This window comes from Lichenostomus cassidix, chromosome 15, assembly GCF_008360975.1.
Source record: "Lichenostomus cassidix isolate B80296 chromosome 15, HeHo_3.0, whole genome shotgun sequence".
Classification (NCBI taxonomy): domain Eukaryota; kingdom Metazoa; phylum Chordata; class Aves; order Passeriformes; family Meliphagidae; genus Lichenostomus; species Lichenostomus cassidix.
The window spans coordinates 8,671,803-8,693,147 of NC_139496.1; the positions used below are offsets into that span (position 1 = coordinate 8,671,803).

At 41.0% G+C, this 21,345-nt stretch overlaps 1 protein-coding gene across 7 annotated transcripts in view; it reads left to right on the top strand.

Moving 5' to 3' along the window:
• CABIN1 (calcineurin binding protein 1) overlaps positions 1-21,345 on the top strand; it is a 104,642-nt gene that overhangs the window by 46,475 nt on the left and 36,822 nt on the right. The gene's annotated exons all lie outside the window — the stretch shown is intronic.

Here is a 21,345-nt window from a genome sequence, read left to right on the forward strand (position 1 = left end):
TCCCATCCAGTGCTTCTGTTTTAATACTGTAATTGTGAAATTGTCTTGTATCTGATAACATTTATCTTCATTTTTGCTGTATGTTATGTTAATCAGCATCTCTGTGCAAACCTCTGTTAAGTACAAGGTAAGTGTTCTTCTCTGATTAGAAGCCCTCAGATGGGTTGAACAGCTAAGGAATACTGACAATGGTTCAAAATTAACTCATGGATCAGTCTGAAAAAAGGGTTTCTAGATCATTACATCTTTCTGTAGAGAAGTTTTGATTAACAAGTACTGTCAGCCAGCAACTAAATGCCATGCACCCATCTGATCACTCTCCTCCCACACTCCCTACCATGGGATGGGGAGGAGAATCAGAAAAAAGGTAAAGCCCATGGGCTAAGATCAGTTAAAAAATAATGTAAAATATTACAATAAAGTCATGAAAGGGGAGATAACAAATAGAGAGGAATAAAACCCAAGAAAAACAGGTGATACACAATACAATTGCTCAGTACCTGCTGACTGACGCACCACCAGTTCCCAAGCAGCAATCGGCCCCTCCTGGCAGCTCCCCACAGTTTCTATACTGGTTTATATATGTTCCTCTATTCTACCCTTTGGCCAGCTCGAGTCAGCTTTCCTGGCTATGCTCCTTCCCAGCTTCTTGTGCACTTCCTCACTGGCAGAGCCTGGGAAACTGATTTAGAGTAAGCACTGCTTAGCAACAACTACAACATCAGTGTGTTATCAACATTATTCTCACACTGAATCCAAAACACAGCACTGTACCAGCTACTAGGAATAGAATTAACTCTGTCCCAGCTGAAACCAGGGCACAGCCTGATAGGGTAGACTAAACAGTTGTGACCTGATTGATGGCTACGTGGCTCTGTGCTGGTTATTTCCCTGCATTATCTGCCAGTTTTCCCTACAAAAATCCTGCTGTGATTAGCTCTTCAAACTGCTGAATGCTTTGACTCAGATTCACATAGCGCAAGTATTCCCATAGAAATTAATGGAATTATTCAAAATGCTTCAAGCCAAGTGTGAACTTTGCATGATCAAGGCTGACTTGTTCATCACTGCAGGGTTAAGTGTCAAAAGTATTCTGTTTTAATGTATGAGGACGATGAGCAGTAGGGAATTGAGAGGTGTGTATAAGGGAGTGTTTCTACTTGAAAATTTGAATTATCACATTAAGAAAGATCAGTGGTTGACCTAAATTGTGTCTAGTTTTTGAATGCTAATGCTAGCTAATTTAATTTAAAGAGATTCCACTGTATTCCTAGGTGGAATTTTCTAGCTTTATTTCAAAAAGTAATTATTTCTTATTCTGCACACTGATATTTTTATACTCTGAAGGATGAAAAGTGCTAGTATAGATTCTAGACAGCAGTATAATAATGCTATTTTGTAAATCAACAAAAACTTAATTCCCATAATTGATTTCTTTAATCGGAAATTAGATACACTTTGGAAGAAGAGACAACCTTCAACAAAAGGTATATTCTGGCTCAGTGTAATACATTGGCAATACTGTTAGAAAAGAGAGAAGGTATTTGTAAGTTATATTCTCAGTTTGAACTTGGGTCTGTCAGTATATAAAGGTGGTGTTAGTCTGGAGTCCTCCAAGTAGACCACTACCTCCAGGCTTTAGAAATTGCAGTTTGGGGACTGAACTGCAGTCTCAGCTGTGGGGACATCTTGACTTATTCCTGCATGCATGTAGGTTAGTCTTCCTGGTAACAGGCACGAGTTTAGCATGATAAAATATTTTGGCGGTCTCATTTTCTACCCAGCTATATTTTCAAAATCCTCTTCGAGTAACATTGTGTGAAGCATGTGGCATTAATCCAGAACAGATGACACAGACATAGCACAGTGAGAAAATCCAGATCTGAGAGGGAAAGGGCTACAAGTGCCCATGACAAAAAGCTGGTGGTGTCAGCTGACATTCCAGAATTGGACAAACCTAAATCTGTGAACAACTTGGGAAACAACCTCTCAGCTCTGCGTTGACCTTGCCTGGGTTAAACCACAGCTATTCTGTTCTCATGCAAGGCTCCCAGCCAGGCAGTGGGGAAGCAACTGAGCTGCACCATCTGGGTCAGTGCTCAGAGCACACTCTGGTGTGTCATCCCCTGTACAGATGGTGGTGCAGCCCACTGTCCCAGCTCCTGTCTTCACATACAGAGTCAGGTGATAAAACACAAATTCTAGCACTCTACAGAAGTAGTCTCATCTAATCTTGGAAATTAAATGTCCAACCTTAAGATTTTCTAAGCATATTAATGTCCCCTGGGCTTATTTTCAACAGAAGCCTTTTACCTAAAGTGTTTATTTGCTTCCATGAAAGGCATTTGGTTTTACTTTTGAGAACTCTTTAGCCTTCATGATACAAAAGAGTTAAATTAATGTCTCAGTGGTTTTCTGTAGATATTTTACTGCTGGAATACCTTTTTCTTCTGGAGCAAGTAGCACTGGTGTTTTTAATCTCTTGTAGAGAAGATTCAGGGTTGTTGAAATTACAGCTGACTCAATTTTACAAGTACAAACAACAGAGTGCTAGAGAGAAAGCTAGCAGCTCCTCCCAGACATTTTATAAATCATGCATACTCCTAGTAGAATTATTTATGAAATGTTTATGACAGTAATGTGTGAAAAGAAATAAACCTGGGTAAAACCTGTCTCTTGTTAAATTTTACTGCAGAACTGCTGGTCTGGATCTGTGTGTCATGGGCTGTTGTATAATTTGTTAGCTGTCACTCAGTTGTGACTTAAATGAACAAAAAAAGGCATGTTCAGTTAGCCCTGATTTCTTCTCATTTGACAGAATAATGTCAGGATGCTCAGAACTTCACTTTCTCAGTTCTAAGAAAAAATAGTGTTACTGCATTATTGTACCTATTTGTTTCCCGAGCAGAAAAGAACGACCCTGATTTTTTATGAGCAGAGGTTTTTGCATGTTCATGGCTTTGTTAGTGATGACAATCATATGAATGAATATTGCTGTTAGATTTTAAGGACTTTCAGCTGCGTTCCTATAAATTACTGTCAAGTCTGTTTTGTTTGGCCATTTCTCTCTTGCATGGACAGGTATACTCCAGCTTTTCTCCTTTTTCTCAGTGTGAGTGTAAATATATACAGAGATTTTTTTTTTTAGGATGGCTGCAGGATGGTTTCTATAGTAACTAAATTAGAAATTATTTCAGTAGGAGAAAAAAATCCCAATATATTGCTTTATATAGCAGGGCACTTTCTTATATATCCAGATTTCATGCTACTATTAATAAAACAAAGTTAAACTTTGTGCACAGATGATGGGCATTCATCAGGCTGTGGGTGGGTGGGGATTGTGGAAGAAGCATTTTGGTGGTTGAGCTCCATGGACCAGCAAGTTCTCCATATGGTTGAATATACACTATTTGTGTTTTCCCGGCACATCTTCCATGGTAATAATAATCTGTTGTAATAAAGATCTTGATGTCCATCTTTGGTAACTGTTCCCCGCAGACAAAAGCTGTGCATGCACACTGTATACTATAATGTAGACACTGACGTGCACAAAGTCTTGCTGCAAGCTGTTATGGATAATTGTTCTATTTTTAATTCCAAAAGCAGTGCAGTGGTTTTTTTTTTTTTCTGTATCTGTAAAGCCCTTCATTCTGAGGTCGGAGCAAGCAGGGTCAAATTAAGGTGGGGACATCCGCTGAGAGCCTGAAGCAGGAGACAGCAGTGATTTCCCTTTGTTTTGCCATTGTTCATGCCAGCTGTGTCTGGGCACTGGCAGGAGACTCTGCTGAGCAGAAGGGCAAGTTCTGGACACTGAGTGGTTGAAGTCTAAATTGGGTACTGCAAGTTTCTAAAGGTAGTTCTTATTATACAGCATGGTGTTAACCAGTGGGAGCTTTCTCTGGTACTCTCCGTGTAGCAGGTTCTTCCTTAGCTGTGTTCCAGACTGAGAGTTACATCTGTCTGTCTTACCAGAGGCAAGTTGATTTGGAAAAGGAGGGCAGGGTGCTGTTTTGGGATTCTATGTGAACAGAGCCGTACAGGTGAATTTGAGATGTAGGAAAGAATGCTCTTATGAAGTCCCCAGTATAGGGGACAAAAAAGCAACAAAAAAGCTTCTCCTGGAAGCTGGGCAGTTCTATCAAGAAAGTTTCATTTGATGCCTCAATTGTTTTTATACATTCCCTAAGATATACATTACTGGTCACTGTCAGAAATAAGGCATTGAGTGAATGTATGGGATTTGCTTTTGATCCAACACAGTAGCCTTTGTTTGTTTCTCTCCCATTTCCTGAAGTGTAACCTCAGCATTAATGATTCTCATGACTTTGATTACAATGAAAGATCTGTTACAGAATTTAATGTCACTGTAAGAGACAACTGGCTATATGTCATCCAAAGGAAGAGGGAAATCCATTAGGGGTGTACTGAACCTATTCTAGACATTTGTTCTACCCAGTTTGAGTTTGCTACTAATGTTGCCTTGAAGAACCCCCAAACAGCATGCAGTTGCCAAGGGACAGCTCTTCAGGGTTGCTTGAAACAACCTGACTGAAACCTCAGGTTCAGTGTTTCCTGCCATGTACTCGAAAAACTTGAAACTGGAGGCAACAGCAGACTAAAACCACTTTTGTAGAAATCTTACCACTCTGCTTTCCTTCCTGTCCTTGGCTGGTGAGAGATCTGAGTTACTCTCCTCCTGCTCATCGTTGGTGTGTCTCTTTTTGGTTGGCAAATGTGCTTCCAGCTCCTCGACATCTGCTATGTGGAACACGAGCCTTCTATTGCCATTTAAATCAGACTGGGGGGAAATGGAAAAAACTTGAAGAAACTTACAGTGCATCCATTGAGTTGAGATTGTGCCCTCAGCATGGTGAGAGCTGGAGTTTAATCATGTATGGGGGCTCTTAAGAAAATTAATGGTTATGTTTTAGTTTTTATCATTATTGGTTCTGAAAAAAGTGTTGGTCTTTTTAATGCTTCTAACACTTTATGTAAAAATGAGTATGAGGGGTTGCCAACTCAAATTAAGGGGAAGAAAAAAAAAAAGAAATCACAAGTCACATCCCAGAAATCACAAGGGTTCAGTTATTCAGTTTTGCCATTCTTACTTCTGAGTGTTTTGGATGCCATATTTATGCAACCACAAGGGAACAGAAACCATAAAGGGATCAATTAAAATAAAATGAAAAAACCCCCCCAAAAAACCAAAAAAACTCCACTTTGATTCCAGTAACTAGGTAATGCTTGAAGCAAGTTATTAGACTTAGTACCATTTAATAGGTGATATGCAAAAAAAGTGTCTGGAAAAGGTCACCTCTGCCATTAACACTGTGTAGTTGCACTAATAAAATAGTAATGATACCAGGATGACACAGAACGTATATTAATAGTCTAATTTTTTTTTCTACTACTTATTTTTCTTTTCTGTGCTTATAGTAGGTAGATAGGGGTATCTGTTTAGGAGATGGCTAAATCACCACCTACTTTAGAAGACAGAATGGTCTTTAATCTCTTCAGGAGCTGGCCATATTGTAGCCATGAAATGTCAGTGTTTTCCTTGGGCAGGAATAGGCCCAGCATGAGCGAGTGCTCTGCTTTGTGAAAAGGCCATTCAGTAATGCAGATCCTCCTGCCAGCTCTCCACCGACTGTGAAGTATTCAGATGTTAAGTAAAAGACATCTCTCTGCTACATATTTTCTCCTTGTGCTGGGAAGAGCAAGCTACTCTGTGAAATGGTGTGACAGTTGAGGGCCTGGTGCTGTCAGCAGTGCAGGGCTCTGCTCAGGAGGCGCCTGCTGTGGGGAGCCTCTGCTGCAGAGGGGCTGGAGGGGCTGAGGCTCTGCAGGTCAGCCAGTGCCTCTCCTGTGCACAGCTAACACAGACCTTGCTGCTCTGCCTTGCAGCTGACATGCTGCCTGCCTGGCCTGCTGCCCCAGGAATTTTAACAAGGATTTCAGAGCTTTTCCTATGTTCTCCAGTAATGACATTATAAAGCTATTGTTCTTCATCTGTGTGAGGAAACCATTTCTGGTGTGGTGAAGACATATTTTTGTGGAAAGCTGCTGAGGAATAAATGAAAAACCCTCCAGCAGTCCCTTCTGAGCCAAGTGATTGTATAATCATATGCCTTAATTTGTAAATACAGTCAGCTGTATAAATGCCATATATTTTATGGTTACAGTGCAAGCTAAAGTTCGGAAGATTGAAAAATTAAAACTAATAAGTGTTTTCCCATTCTCTTTTTCTTGATTTTCTTCCTTTTTGGTCTTTGCTACTGTTCTCCGTTTTCCTTCATTGTATCTTCTGCAGAGCAACAGTGTCACAGGTGTGATGCTTCCAGCACCCTTCATTGTATGTCCCTTCAGCCACAGGATAAAGGAACTCTTACTGACAAAATCACTATCTTACCTGCCTGCAGATGCAGGAAGGCATATTTGCATTGATTAAATATAATTCTTATTTACAACATTATTTTTGCATCAAATCTGGAAACTGGGGGGGTTTTCTTGTTTTTTAATGAACACTTAAATTTTGGGCAAGTTGGCTCATTAAAATGCATAATAAGGTGATAGCCTGGCCCTTTTCTCAAACCATGAGTGAAAGTCAATTTTATGAAACTGAATGTACGGAAGATTGGTGACTGTGACTCTATTGAATTTACTGAGGTTTTTGTGTTTGAAACAGGCAGAAAAAGGTAGCTTTTCAAAAATTCACACATTTTAGCAAGTAATATTAATGTCCATTGTTCTTCTCATCTGGCATGGTAAATGGCTTCTACTGGGGAAAGGGGAAGCAAGAAAGTGTGATACAAGTTGTCCCTACAGTCAGAGTTAAATTATTTCTTTTCTGACTTTACCCTTGGTAGTAGCTCTTTTGTTACTAACAAGCCATTTTCCATCTTTGCCCCTTGTTTTTTCATTTCTAAAGTTAATGTAATTCTACTCATACATCCCCTGTCCCCTGATTTTGTAACATTTTAGTTGAAAGAATGCTTTTGATAGGTACAGAGGAGTTAGCTCTCTCATTCTCTCTCACTTGCTCTCATGTGTGCTCACTCTCTTACAAAATCTTAGTACCAACTCTGGGACCAAAGGTAAGCAAGGAGTTAACTGTGCAAGTGAAACTTTCATAGTGATTGGCTTGAGACCAGAAACCCAGTAAGCAATGAAGTCTTAAAGTTGCCTATAAAAAGCTAGGTAACTTTTTCAACCTCTGCCCAACATGTTATTTACAGTTCTTCACTCCATCCTCTTGGAAAAACAGAACTCATCAGTGAAAAATGTCCGTCGTTCACAGGGTTTCTGTCTCAATATATACACACTGTTCTTTCTGGCCAACTTTGCAGGCTTCCAAGACCCAGCTAGTAAAGATGCCAATAAATCTAAATCCCTGGGGATACAAGCATGGGGTTTTGAACTGTCGTTTGTGCCAGTGGATATTAAACAGCTATTTTTTTCCATTCTGTTTCCCTAGGAAAAGTTTCTTCTTTTGTTGAGTAGATGAATTTCTAGGCAAAGGTAAGCAAGGGAACAAATAACCCTGAAATAAATGAAGCTATTGCTTTGGAGAAGAGAGACTGTTGTGGAGGCTGCAGTGTGTTACAGGACATAAGCAGTTTGTTTTAAACCTGGATCTTAAAAGTCTAACAGCAGCCATTCCACCCACTCTAAACAGTATTTGAAAGGTGGAGGCTTGCTGGAATACTGTGTGAAGAGTGTCCTTTTACAAATGTGTGATGAATAAATCCATAATTTGATTTTTCCATCTGCTAGCTGTGTATCAGATACGGGTGGGAGAGCTACCTTTAGACACTTAATGGGGTTACTTTTACACTTGGATTGGGTTCTTTCCTCTTAAAAAAATTTAAATAGGATTTTTAAAAAACTAAATAGATTTTTAAATACAGTAGGAGAACAAACTTTTAAAGGTAGTGATCCATGAAAGGTCTTTAAAATACATGGTTTTGTATTATATGTCTATTATTCAGTTGTCAGACTAGTTTTTGCATGTTCTTACTGTGAGTTATTTCTGCTGGTTTTATAATGGAAATAAATGGCAAGAACAGTTACATCAGTGTAGACTGCTGCATAAACAAAACAAAGCAAACAAAACCAGAAAAGACTAAATCTTGAATCTTTTAAGAAAATCTAAGACATAGAATTGAATCTTTAATTAGCTGTCCTTAGCATTCCTTTCTCCTACAAATTCCTATACTTTCTGTCTGAAAGCTTTGACACAGAATTCCTATTAATATCCACATGTGGATTTCACACAAGAGTGTTGAACATGCAAGTAATGTGCATGTGTCTGAAATGGTGAAGTTGTACCTTGTTGTCTTCAAATACCTCCTTCTTTTGTTCTAAAACTGATGGCATCACTCTGAGGAACATTCATGTAATGGATGTCAAGTTTCCTTCAGTGCTTCCTTCTTAGGAGAAACTGTGTGATAAGCCAAGATGAACTGTGCTTTTTGATGAACTCTTTCTACCAGCTCTATTTTAAGAGGATTCTGTGGTGTTAATTGAGGCAGTTTCTTCTTCTATATATTCAATTTTGTAGATATTTCCAGAATTGCTTTTGAGATAGATATCAGCCTGTGTCTGATCGTGCTCAGTACGGCACTTCTCTGTTCCATATTCCAGGTATGGCAGATTTTTTTCATTCCTGTATGTTGTCTGTGTAAAAATACCAATCTCACTCTGAAGGTGAAAGGCCCCAAATGGCAGTAAGGGAACACAAATCCACTTCCATCAGATAAACAGCTCATCCTGCCTTTCTGGAACCCCATGAGAATTTCATTCTGCACCAGTGATGGTTTTCATTTACCTGGAATTACAGTAATTCATTATAACTTTCGTCCTTATAGAAAGAAAGGAATTAATAGTGAAATTAACTTAATTTTATTAAAGAAGTGTATTTAATGAGAAATATTCCAGGAATTTCAGTTCTGTGGAGAAGGATACAAGTATTTTTCGTGGATATACACTGTCTTAGTGTAAAAATGAAAACTGAAGAATGTGGCATGAGAGCAGCATGATGCAAGTCTGTGTGTACCTGTGCAAACAGGTAGCATTTCCAGATAAACATTTTTAACTTAATGGCTGCAGCAAGATATAATTGGCCAAATTAAAAAGGTTAAGGTGGAGAAGATAAAATGGCAGATGATGATAGGTAAGAGCATATTTGTTGCTGTGTAGGCTGACCAGTTTGCTGGCTGACTGCAGTATCATTGCGTGGAGCCGAAATGTAGACATTGAAGCAGAAGTTCTCTGAGTAACAGTACTCCATCTTTTGGCAAAATTCCTGAAGTTAGAGGAGTAAAAATATTGAATATTGTATAGTGTATTATTGTTCCAGACTCTTTGGCTCCTGTGGAGGAGGTAGGATTTCCTGGCATAATATGAACACTTTTGGAGTTTGCGTGGTAGCTACTGTGGGAAACAGCAGGGGTTGACCACTTAGACAAGGTGACTTTCTCAGCCTCCTGAAAGGAATCAAAACAAAATAGGATTGAGTGGGTGAGTGAAAATAATGAAGCCCATAGTGGTCAGTATTTCAGCGTGCTCCTCTGAACACTCAGATGTATTACTCTGATCTGACAAGGGAATTTCTATAACGGCTTGAGTGACAAATAGCTTTTTTCCAGGAGCTTTATGGCCTTTGTTCACTTCCGTTGCCTCTTTCATCTCCTCCAGTTTGCTTACTCACGTCCTGTCAATAAAGTTTCACAAATTTGGCTTTTATGAAGTTGTTTAATTTTTCTGGAGGTTAGAGGAAGCAGAATCAGAAAAAAAGCCACCACAAACTTTTCACTTGAAGCACTTCCTAACAGGTACTCAGAATGAATTATGAATTTTGCAGGCTATTTGATTTGCTGACACAGTAAAAATCAGACCTGAAAACTCCTACCAGGTCATTTTCTATTTAAATCTTTGTCTCTTCAGCTGCTCCCTGTGTGTATATTCAAAGTGTATTAGCACTTAGACTGTGATCTCCTGCTTAGTAGACTGAAACTAGTGGGAGTGATTAATACAATGGTATTTTCTTAAGTATTCAGATGTTTGAGATAATTTAATGAGCTTGGTGTAACAGCTAAAATTATTTCTGTTTACACATATTTGGTTCACTCCTCTGACAGACTACACTCAGGGTTTGAGTGTGTTAGGGTTTGTAGCTTGTTTTTTCTTAATTAATAGTATAACTCAATTACAGCATTTCAGAATCACTGAGCTCCAGTTATTTCAGTGATACTGATCCTGAAGTAACTAAAGTATTTCCAGTGGGAAAAATCTGGATAAACCTGAAGATAGGCCAGGCCTTTATGTCCATGCAGCTCATGCATGGCGGTGTGTAACCATCCCAAACTGTGTGACACTTCAACACTGCCTTCTGTCCTGGCTGATCTGCTTAATACAGAGTACATATTTTATGTTTGTAATCCATGTGTGTCACAGCTTGTGGCAGATTCAGTGTTAAAAAAAACTTAAATAGAACCATAAATCAGATTCTAAAGAGAAGTAGGGTTTGCAGACTGGTGTAGTTGGATAATGAAGATGGGATTCCTGATGTGAATGCAGTGCAACTATTTCAAAGGTATTTTCTTGGTAGCATGGGAGAAAATACTCATAAAGGGAATGGAAGTATTGAAATGAAATGCACATTCCAAATACTTTGTAAGCTGAAATACTGACAATGGGATAAACTTAATCCTTAAAAAATGTATTTAGTGACACATAAAGGTGCTGTTTTCATGCCTGTAACGCAGTAGTTTTTCAAACAGGCTTGAAAGAAAAACATATGGCTTTGTTTGCCCTTAGACTGACAGCTCTGTACTAAAGGTCTCCCTGAAAATTACTTACTTCTCAGCAGGTTTTAGGTCAGGGTATTTTCATTGTCATTTTTTCCCCAATTAATAATAAAGCAAAAGTATTTTTTCTGAATTATTTATACTAAAGAGAACATTAGTTTCAAGACCAACAAAAATAAGACTTCACATTTTTTAATGTTTCAGATAAAACATGCAACTATGTACACAGACATTTTCTGAAAGTTAAGCTTATTTCAAACAAAGAGATTTTGGAAGCTTGAGCTTTTAGTAAATGTTTTCTTAAAAAGACTTCTTTTCAATTTTTAAATTTCATGAGCAAATAATCAATATTCTGTATAGTTTGTAAACAGAACACTGAGGTGTAAAAGTATTAAACACTGATTGAAATTTAAATTAACAGCAGTGAGTGTGTTCCAGCTGGAGGGAGTCTGGATCAGGAAATAGGCTTTGGTTCTCAGCATTGCTAGGTTGTGTTGCAGAATTTCAAGTGAACAATTTTACCAAAACCACAGTGTTGATTGCTTGTGTCTTAATGTGAAATTTCAGAAAAGTCAGTTGTCCTTGCTGACATTCAGAAATACACAACTCCTGTGCCATAAAAGTTATTATTTCAGGTTGTGCCACTTGGCACCCAAGCCAAGTGGGTCCTTACTTGGAAAGCAAAAGGATTTGTATTAGGGAAGAAGGAGGAGACATACAGACAGGACTTAACTGCCTTACACATTTCCTGCCCAGGCAGTCCTCAGTCTAAGATTTAGACAATCACTCAATGTGACCCTGCTGACAAAGTGTGAGAGAAATAATTTTAAGCAGAAGAGTGGGTTTCTTCTTTGTAAATTAGTAGTCAGTGAGTACTGCTCTCTTCCTGAGATCTTTGCTAGAAGCCACAGACACTGTTTTCTGGGCTGAGCAGCACTGTGACAGTGTAGACAGGTAAACCATTCCCATGTAGGCTTATTTTCTGGGTTATTTTGTCACTGTCTTCTCAATATGTCACTTTTCTCCCTTCAAAATCTGACAAGTCTCTGCTTGCTTTTTGTGGATAATTGAGCCAGAATAAAATTCCCTGCCTCTGTATGTTCTCAAATCGATAAGGTAAAGCAAAGCAAAGCAAAGTGTCTTTCTCCCTGAAAACTTCTGTGTGAGAGCTGTCTCCAGCGGCAGACTGGAGCTGACAAAATGAAAGGCCCACCAGGAGATGAATCTGAATCGGAAGTCTTTTAAGTATGTGGGCAGCAAGGTGAAGACAGCAAGATGATGAACTGCAGATTTCTGTTCCAAATCTCCTTTCAGCTTTGTTTATTCCTATTGCTACCTTTTGCCATACTCCTCTCACATTTTTTCATTTGCACTTATGCTTGCTTCTTCCATTTGCTCTTTTGAGAACAACAGTTCAAATGTACTATGTAGACAAATAATTTGATTTTATATTGTCTCTAAACAGACAGCATATGGTCCATATGAAATTCCCAAAGTAATAGCTTTATCTGTAGAAATTGGTGTCCTTGAGTATGTTTTGCAGGTATAAAATTATATCAAATTCCGTTCCAGCGCTGATGGAAAAGAGAAATTTTCCTGGAAAATACTTATATAAGATTACAAAATTTGCCACTCTGAATTAGACAGGAGTTTCAAGGCAAATATTTCAATCTGGTGGCTATTGTTATCTGACTGTTCTCAAGATTGAAAATACCTGAGTTTAAGGAGGCAAATACCACTGCTGGAGGAATAATACTTTCTAGTTCCTGTAGGACTTGCACTGCACTGGAAACTTGAGCTTACTCTTATCTCTACAAGGGAAAAAAAAGTCATCTATAAGTGAAAACAATGTCCTACTTCCTTAAAAACAAGAAGTGAAATCTACTTCTGCTAAGTGGAAATAGAGTTCATGCTAGGATTTATATTAAACTGAAGAAAACCATTTGAAAATGGAACAGAATTTCAAATGACCTTAACAAACTCATGTGCTATGTCTGCAAGGAAAGCTGGCACCCTTATCTCAGCAGTGCAGAGAGGCCTGCAATCTTTCTGAACACTCATTATTCACCCTAGAACATTTCATGGAGAAATCCCAGTGTGCAGAAGTGTAAAATCAGTTCCATCTGGCTCCTAGTGTTGTGGCAGTGGAGATCATGTGGTAGAGCTCACATCCTGTAGGTAATTCTGGCTGAGGTGTTCATCAGACTTTTTCTGATGGTTATTGATTTGAAGATCTGAAGATTTTAAAACAAAAACATTTAAATGAGACTCAAAGTAGGAGACACGGTGTGGAATACAAACTTGTCAGTTTTAATGGTCTGGAATAGTGCTTTGCACTCCTCCTTTCCCATAACCAAAAGACAAGTATAGGACATGATCTTTGAGGATTACCAGTTGCACCTAGGATGATTGTTTTTCTTTCTCAGAGATGGTTTGCTGAGCTGAAACTATTCATTCTGAGTATTTATTTTTAAAAGGACAAATGTTAGGTCATCTTGTTGACTCTGGGCATGTTTCAAGTTCCCTGCAATTGCTCTGTCAGTCTTTTTCCCATCCATCTTTCCTTGCCAAAATGCATAAAGCCGCATTGTTTTGCTCCTATATCACCTAAATTAAGCTTAAAAGGCAGTAGATGTTAGCTGTTTCTCCAGCCCTCATTTGCACAGTGTCTCCAACTAATAAAACAAGAAAATAGTTCATCATCTTTTACCCCTAATCAGCCAGAAGACTTAAACAGTGTCCCAAATACTGTGCTGTATAAAAGTAATGAGTGAAAAGGCCTTTGATTTTATGTGGTATTAAGCCAAGAATGCCGGCGGGATGGTGCCAGCCATCCTCTGCAGGAGCCTGGAGCAGGCAGCGCTGGGAGCAGGACTGCCTGAACCAGGGCTACAGCTTAGGGGCATGTGTGTGGGTGTCTGGGAATAACTCAAGGACATTTCTGATATGAGCACCAAAGGTTTAGTCCCTTTCTGTGAGCACCAGGTAGTTTTATCCTTTTTTTTTTTTCACAATCCTCTTGAGTCTGGAGCATCTCTGTAACATGTCCCATATCCAGAATGTGGAAATCCTGTGGTATGTTGTTGCTTCCCACAGGTACAGGGGATGCCAATTACCCTTCATTGAGCAGATGTATTTTTTACCTTAGGTAACTAATTTGGGATTATTTTGCTCAGTAGCACCATAAATTATATACACCTGCACGTGGAAATACTGCAAAATTCATTCTGCTTATGATGGTTCAGACAACTGACTAATGTATGCTGTAGGAGTCTGCAATGCAAACATGGGAAATACCATGGTGATTAATGAAAATGCCGGTCAGAGAGACAAAAGAAATTAATATGAAACCTTTGGAATTGGACAGAATCAAAGATAGTATATGGTGAAAAACATATCTTTTTAAACTTTAAAGATAAAGAGACAATTTCAAATCTAGTGAACGCCAACAATGTATTTAATTCCAGGTACACCAACTACTTAATTTGCATAAAAAATGACAATACATGGGAAAAAGCCCCAGTGTAATAGGGGAGATAGGAGCTCTGCTGTGACTAAAGGAGCAGATGAAAAAGGGCAGGTCAGAAAGAAGCCTATTTGCATGAATACATAGAAAGTAAGTATTAATTTGAGTTCTTTATTTAAAATGTAAATCCATGTTATGCAGTCAAAAGAGTAAAGGTTAATAGATTTTTGAGGTGGTAGTGCTGAAACCGTGTTGTTAATCAATACAGAATTTGTTACTGCCTTTGGTGAAACGATGTGAGAGGCAATGAAGACATGGATTAGTTTAGAAAGTGGTAATGCCCATAGTGAAATCTTAGCTTTAAACCAAAAAAAACTGTCTCTTACAGTTTAAGTGGAGACATAGATGCAGGGAATTGTTGATTAATATAATTTTATAATAGATAAATAGGATAGCTAAATTATTCTTTAGCTGTATTTTCCAGATGCTGTTAAGCATAGAAGTATGTGTGTGTATATATATGAAATAGGCAAATAATTAGGAAGTGGCAAGGTGTATAGGGCTTTCAGTGTGAGAATCCTTGAACTGCTGTGCTAAGAAAAGAGGAAAATGAAGAAAAGATGGGTAAAAAGTGGCTAAAGTGATGGGAAAGGAAGATAACGTTAGGACCTGACTTCTGCCTAGTGTGTGGGGAGCGTTGCAGTTGTGCAGCAAGGTATTAAACCTGAGGTGTTAGTAAACAGGATGGATTTTGAGCACTTCAGAATAATCCTAGTAAGTGGGAGAAGGGAAAAAACAAACCAAACCGAGGTCCTTGTGATGCTTAGAAAGGCAAGGAAGAGGTCAGAGCAATTGCCCTGCTTGCAGAAGTGAGAGAAAGGAGCAAGTAAAGATAAAATGTTTAAATTTCTGAGATGAAGGTAATCTGGATCAGAGCCTGGATCAGTGGCTGGGAAAAGAAGATGAGTTTAGCTGTGCTAAGCTGAGATTGAGAAAGATGTATCAGTGAGTTTGTGAGGCAGGATTACATGGATTGAGGTTGGCAGTGGACTGGCACACGTTTCGGGTCTGTTAATATGTAGGATTGAACGAAATCATCAAAAGTTGGAGAGGGAAGTCGGGGGAAAGGACAAGAGGAGACCTTTGTTTTTCAGTTCAAATAGTTTGAGAAAGGCAGAAGGATGTAATGAAAGAACTGCCAAAGGGCTGGTGCGAGAACGGTACCGGCAGCACCCCCTGGTACCGCAGGAGCCGCGGAGGGGACGATGTGACAGCGGCAGCACGGGGGAATGGTGCCCGAGGCTGCCGCGCCGCGTGTCGGTGCCGTGCGGGGGAGCTGCGGTGTGGCCCCGCGGGGGCGAGCGCACAGCGGTGCGGGCTGTGCCGCCTGCGGGGGCGGCCCCGCGCCCGGCCATGGCGGCAGCTGCGGCGGGGAGGCGGCCGGTGGCGGGCGGCCGCGCTCCGCCGCTTCGAGCATCCCGGCGGGCCCCGCCGCCTCGGCGCTGCTGGCACAGCAGCGAGCCGGCCGCGCCGGGGAAAAATAGGTCACGAACGGGCCTTCGGTGGCGGCGAGGTGAAGGGCGGCGAAGCGGCACTCGCGGGGTTAAACTGGGTCAGGGAATATTTCGGGAAGGTTTGGCGGACAGGTGGGAGCAGATAACTGGTTTTTATTAATGCTCGCGAACCGACAGCGGCAGCTGTTCGCTCCGCTGCCCTAAGCGGGATGGCTGCGAGCCAGGCTCGGCGGTAACCGGCACCGACATCCTCTTGTCAGGCACGGCCGGCCCCGGCCCGCAGCCTCCCGGCGGCGAAGAAAGAGGGAGAAATAAAATAAATAACTATCCGCGGCGGCAGGAAATCCGAGGTATGCGGCTTCCAGGGCTCGGGCAACTCCGGTGCGAGAGGAAGTGTGAGCCGGGCGGGGGCGGTCAGGTGGGGGCGCGGGGGCGGCGCGGGGGCCCGGGCGGGGGCGGGCGCGCTCCGGCTCCGCGGCCGCCGGGGAACTCCGGCGGAGCCAGCCCGCGCCTCGGTGATGGTGAGTGCGGGGGGCGGCTCGGCTCGGCTCGGGGGGAACTTCCCCCGCGCACACACTCCCACCGCTGCGCGGGGAGCCCGGGGCCGGTGGGGAGCGCGCCGGGCTGCGGGTGATGCCCCGCGGGGAGGCCGGGGGGCTCCGGCGGGGAGAGATGCGGTGCTGGTGGAAGTTCGGTCTCTCTGTCCGCGGCAGCACGGACAGCTGCCGGCCCCCCTGCGCTGTAGGGCGTTCCTCAGTGCCCCGTGCCTTTGCCCTTTCCCGTTCCGCTCGCCCGCGGGTACTCAAAGGCTCCCGAGCAGCTGGCCGTGACCTGCGGGGAATCCCTTCCCCGGTGCTGGGCGGGCTGCGGGCGCCGCTGCGCTCATCCCAGCTCCGAGCTGGAGGGAGGGAGATGAGATCTGATGACATTTGCCGTCGTGGTTGGGAAATACTTATTTCATTAGTTCGGTTCGCCTGCGGTTAGAGGCTGAACAGAGCTGCTTTGCTGCACAGGAAAATCTTGAGGGCGATGGGAAACGGAGGAGTCGAGAGAAGTTTGGAAGGGGGGACGAAAGGGTGAGGGATTTTTGTTTGATTCGGTCTGTATTGTTTGGGATTTCTCCTTCCTCCACCCCCTGGGTGGGATGAATTACTTAGCACCCTCGTTTTCAATCCAGCCCTAAAGCTTGCGAGGGGCGGCTTTCATGTGTGGAAGAGCAAAGAGCCGGTAGGTCTCTAAGAATCCAGTGTGGCACAGAGCAGCCCAGCTGTGCTCTCTGCTGTGCGCTCCCTGCTCTGCTACGAGAGCCAGGCGCACACGGGAGATTCCCCCGCTTAACGGTGACCTAACAGGAAAGCCTGTTGTTCAGCGTCTATTTTGCATGAGCTACTATGCTGTAACAGTTGCTGCTTCATTCAGCTAAAGAGAGAGAGAGAGAGGATAAGAGGATTCCAATTTAATTAGCAGTTTGTTAAAACCAGTCCGCTTTGTCTGGTCACATGTTTATAATTTTAGAACGTATGTCTTAATTGCAGTAAATTCTGGTGTTGTGCATAAAGCAAGTGCCACATGCTGTTTGCGGCATTGGCTGTGGCAGCTCCATGTCTCTATTTTTTTAATTTACTGCAGCCTCTGTTTATTTGTGCAATGGCAGATTTTTAAGTGTGCTGGGGGCATTTTGCATGAAGCAGATCTAGGAATTAAAGCATATGCTGTAGAGGTTTTTATTACCCAGGGAGCTGCAAGTTGTGTCTTTTCTATTGGAGCATATTCAGGTTGACATCTTGAATACCCAGATACTGTTTTCAGTAATAGGACTGTTGTGTGGTTTTAGCATCTTTATTGGAATCTGAAATACTCTAAATGTTGAGTCCTTCCTAACTCCTCCTCCCCCTCAATAATTACTCTGGTTGTTCTCAAATAATTTCTATCTTACTGTATCACTGAAATCAAACACCAGCAGACTGCACCCTGTCTTCTGCTGAGCTGAGACACTGCCATGCCTTGTGTTAGATTAAGCTGTTCTAGTATTACTGCTGGTTGAATATTGAAGCTCCCCTGTGTATATTGTGATTTATGTTACTGTAAATAGGGTAATTGAATTATTGCTTCCCTGCAATGTCTTGTTCCTCTGGTGTTATCAAAGATCAGTCAACTTTAGTTGGGGTGCTAGGCAGGCTGCTGCCTAAATGTTTACTTGAGTTAGGCATTTCCACTAACTCTTACAACTGGATAAAGAACTGCTTTTGTTTTTCTGAGGAAGCCCTGGGAGTGCCTGAAAGCAAGACAGCATTAGGTGTTAACACACACGCATGTCCTCCCCTCAAAAAAAAAAAAGGTAAAATACTGGAAAAAGAGTTAATGAAATTCTCTTTTGTTTCATGAATTCCTGTATCAGAGTAGAAAAAATACTTGAGATTAGCTGTGGGGTGCATAACAGAAAGAGATTTTTTTACCTTTTATAGCCGTCAGGATTCCTTCAGGGCCTCCACTTGCTGGACAGAGAAGGGAAGTGTTCTGTGGATGCTGCTGTAGTGTGTGTGGGGGAAAGAGATAATGAAATTAATTACTTGTCAGCTCCTAATGGCTTAATTCAAGGCACTTAATTGTTGAGGATGAAATGTGCAAACTCATGTAGAGCTTTAGTTGTTGGAGAGGAGTATGTCTTCTCCAAGGCTTTACCACTGCATATGCCTTTTTCTGGTTCATAACCACTATGATGGGATGTTTGTTTCTTCCTACCTATTTCAAATAAGCTGCTTCCTGCCCTCAACTTTAGCTGACAAACTGTTTGAAATCCAGGATGTATACTTCTGTCATTCCTAAGCCAGTATGAAACCTCAGACAGAGCTGTGACCTTCAAATATGAATTAAGTCATGTGTTTACAAATACATGTCTTTCTAGAACTGGCATTAGAAAAAGGGATAGGGAGCCCTAGTTAGATCTTACAGGATTCTGGTCTAAAAGGCTTTTCTGCTAGCTTCTGCTGTCACTTTACCTCTGTCAGAACACTAGAGGTGTTTAAATTTTTGTTCCCTTCAGCTTTCCATTGCTTTTTTTCTTCTCAACACTGACAAAAGATTCAAGTATTTCTCTGTGCTTCCAGATTGTGTGCACATACTAAAATACCAGCCTGTCATGGAACATGCCATTCTTGTCACTTTCCAAAAGTGTTTTCCAATAGTGAACAGTTGAGTTTATTTTTTTTAGTACTGTTCCTGGTATGTATTGCATTTTATTTTACATCCAGGTTGGTAGTGCGTGCTTATATTCATGCTGTTAAAAGTACTGAAATGATGATTAATGGAAGTTCTTCATTAAGGTCCAATATCAAGCTCTCTTAATTTTTGCAAATATCTTCACAGTCTATTCAGTGAAGTTTACTAGCTTTTTTCATAATCTTGATTTGTTCTTAAATAAGCTGCAAAACCCCCTACCTATGTGTGTTTTGAAATCTGTGGCTTATAAACTACTGAACATGAATCTAAGGTCATAATTGCTTTAAAGAAAATTGCCAGTACCCAACCAGAGTAGTTGTTACATATGAATTTGTCACTTCCAAGTAATGACGTGGCGTTTTTCTGACCAAGTTTCAGTATGTACAGTATACAAATCAGATTTTCTGTTGTGTCACCTTGAACATGCTTTCTTTTTCTTACTTACTAGGGTCAGCTGAGAGACCAGGTCACTGATGAAAAATGTACTCTTTTGAAAAGTCCCGAAGTTAGGTGATGTGGCTGCCTGGTCACTCACAGTACTCTGAGATAAAAGTGTTTGTCTGAAAGATGCATCTTAGCTATCAGGTATTTTAAGGAAAATGTTTCTAAGTAACTTTTATGAAGATGTAATTTTGTATCAAGATAAAATTACAGTGAGGTCTCTTCTCCACTGGTTTTAAAGATCATCACTTGGTTGTATTTTCTGAGCTGCTATGTGATGCTGCTATAGAGGGTTTTCTGTTTCCAAAAATTGTGATGGAAATTAGTAGCAAGCATTCTCTGGACCTTTTGATTTGTGTTCCTTCAGGCTCAAAGACCTCTTTCAGCAGGACCTCCTAATGCCATGTATTCTAGTGATTTGGTACTGACAAGAAAGAACACTGAGTGCTTGATCAGTATTCTTTTCTGAAATGATAGCATTTCCTCTGTGCTCCTGATCTAACCATCTAGCTTTTGATATTTTCTGAGATTTTGAGTCTAACATGGTGATATAGATGTAAAATATAAAGGTGGATGATGTTTTTCTAAGCATTGTATGAACATGCTGAAATATTTTGCAAACACTGGGATTTTATAGACTCTCATCTTGATATTTTGCTCTGTGTGTCATTATGTAGAAGAGAGTCTAAAAGCTGAAAGACACTATGTGCTGTCAGTGCAGGGATGCTGGGTGTCAGCTGTTGGGTGGGAGTGGGCAGTTAAGCATTTTGTTTGTTGAAAAGCATGGGATGTAGGATTGAAGACCAGTTTGTGTTGGCATAAAAATTGGAGTATTTTGGTAAAATAACTTTTTAGCACTCTGACAGCCTAGTTTAAAATATTCAAAATCAGTGAGTCTTTATGTATTGGATAATCAGTAATTTACATCTAAAACTTGGTATTTAAGTAGGCGAAAATGTGTTTCTTCAAAGCCTTCAAGCCTACTGAAATAGTAGAAAGTGACATCCTGTAAAAGAAGAAGACCCTTACTGCAGTGTTTCAACATGGAAAAACTCTGAACAACTCTTAATTCTACACTAACAGTGTGCTGAATCTCAACAATTAGCATAGCTCTTAATGTCATGAAGTTCTTGTCCTCCTTTTCTTGCTAGTATTGTATATGTTGCACTAGATGATGGAGGCTCTGTTATGCTGTACTGCCCATGCAGTCTTTTAAGGCAGGCGTGTTGTCAGAATAACCTTAGTAATGCTCTGTGCCAGGTGCACTATTTTTGAGTGCTACAAGATGTAGTCAGAAATGATAGCTGATAGTTCTGTGTTCTGAAGCAATTTTCAATTTTCTTAAAATTAGGCTGAGATAAAATCATAGAAGTGTAGAATCACAGAATAGTTTGAGTTGTAAGAGACTTTTAAAGGTCACCCAGTCCAAATCTCCTGCAAAGAACAGAGACATCTTTAATCAGATGAGGCTGTTCCAAGCCCTGTACAATCTGACCATGGATGTTTCCAGGGATGGAGCATCCACCACTGTTCTGGGCAGTCTGTGCCAGTCTTTTTGCCTCCTTCACTGTGAAATAAGCTTTTTGTTATATCTAATCCAGATCAACCCTTCTTTAATTTAAAACCATTGCCTCTTGTCCTATTGTGACAGACCCTGCTAAAACGTTTGTCCCCATTTTTCTTATAGTCTTCCTTTAAGTATTGAAAGGCCACTATGAGGCCTTTGTGAGCCTGTGTTCTCCAGGCTGAACAACCCCACCTGTCCTAGCCTTTCCTCATAGGAGAGGTGCTCCAGCCCTCTGATCATCTTTGTGGCCTCCTCTGGCCCCACTTCAGTGGGTCCATGTCTTCCCTGTGCTAAGGACCCCAGAGCTGGACACAGTACTCCAGGTGGGAT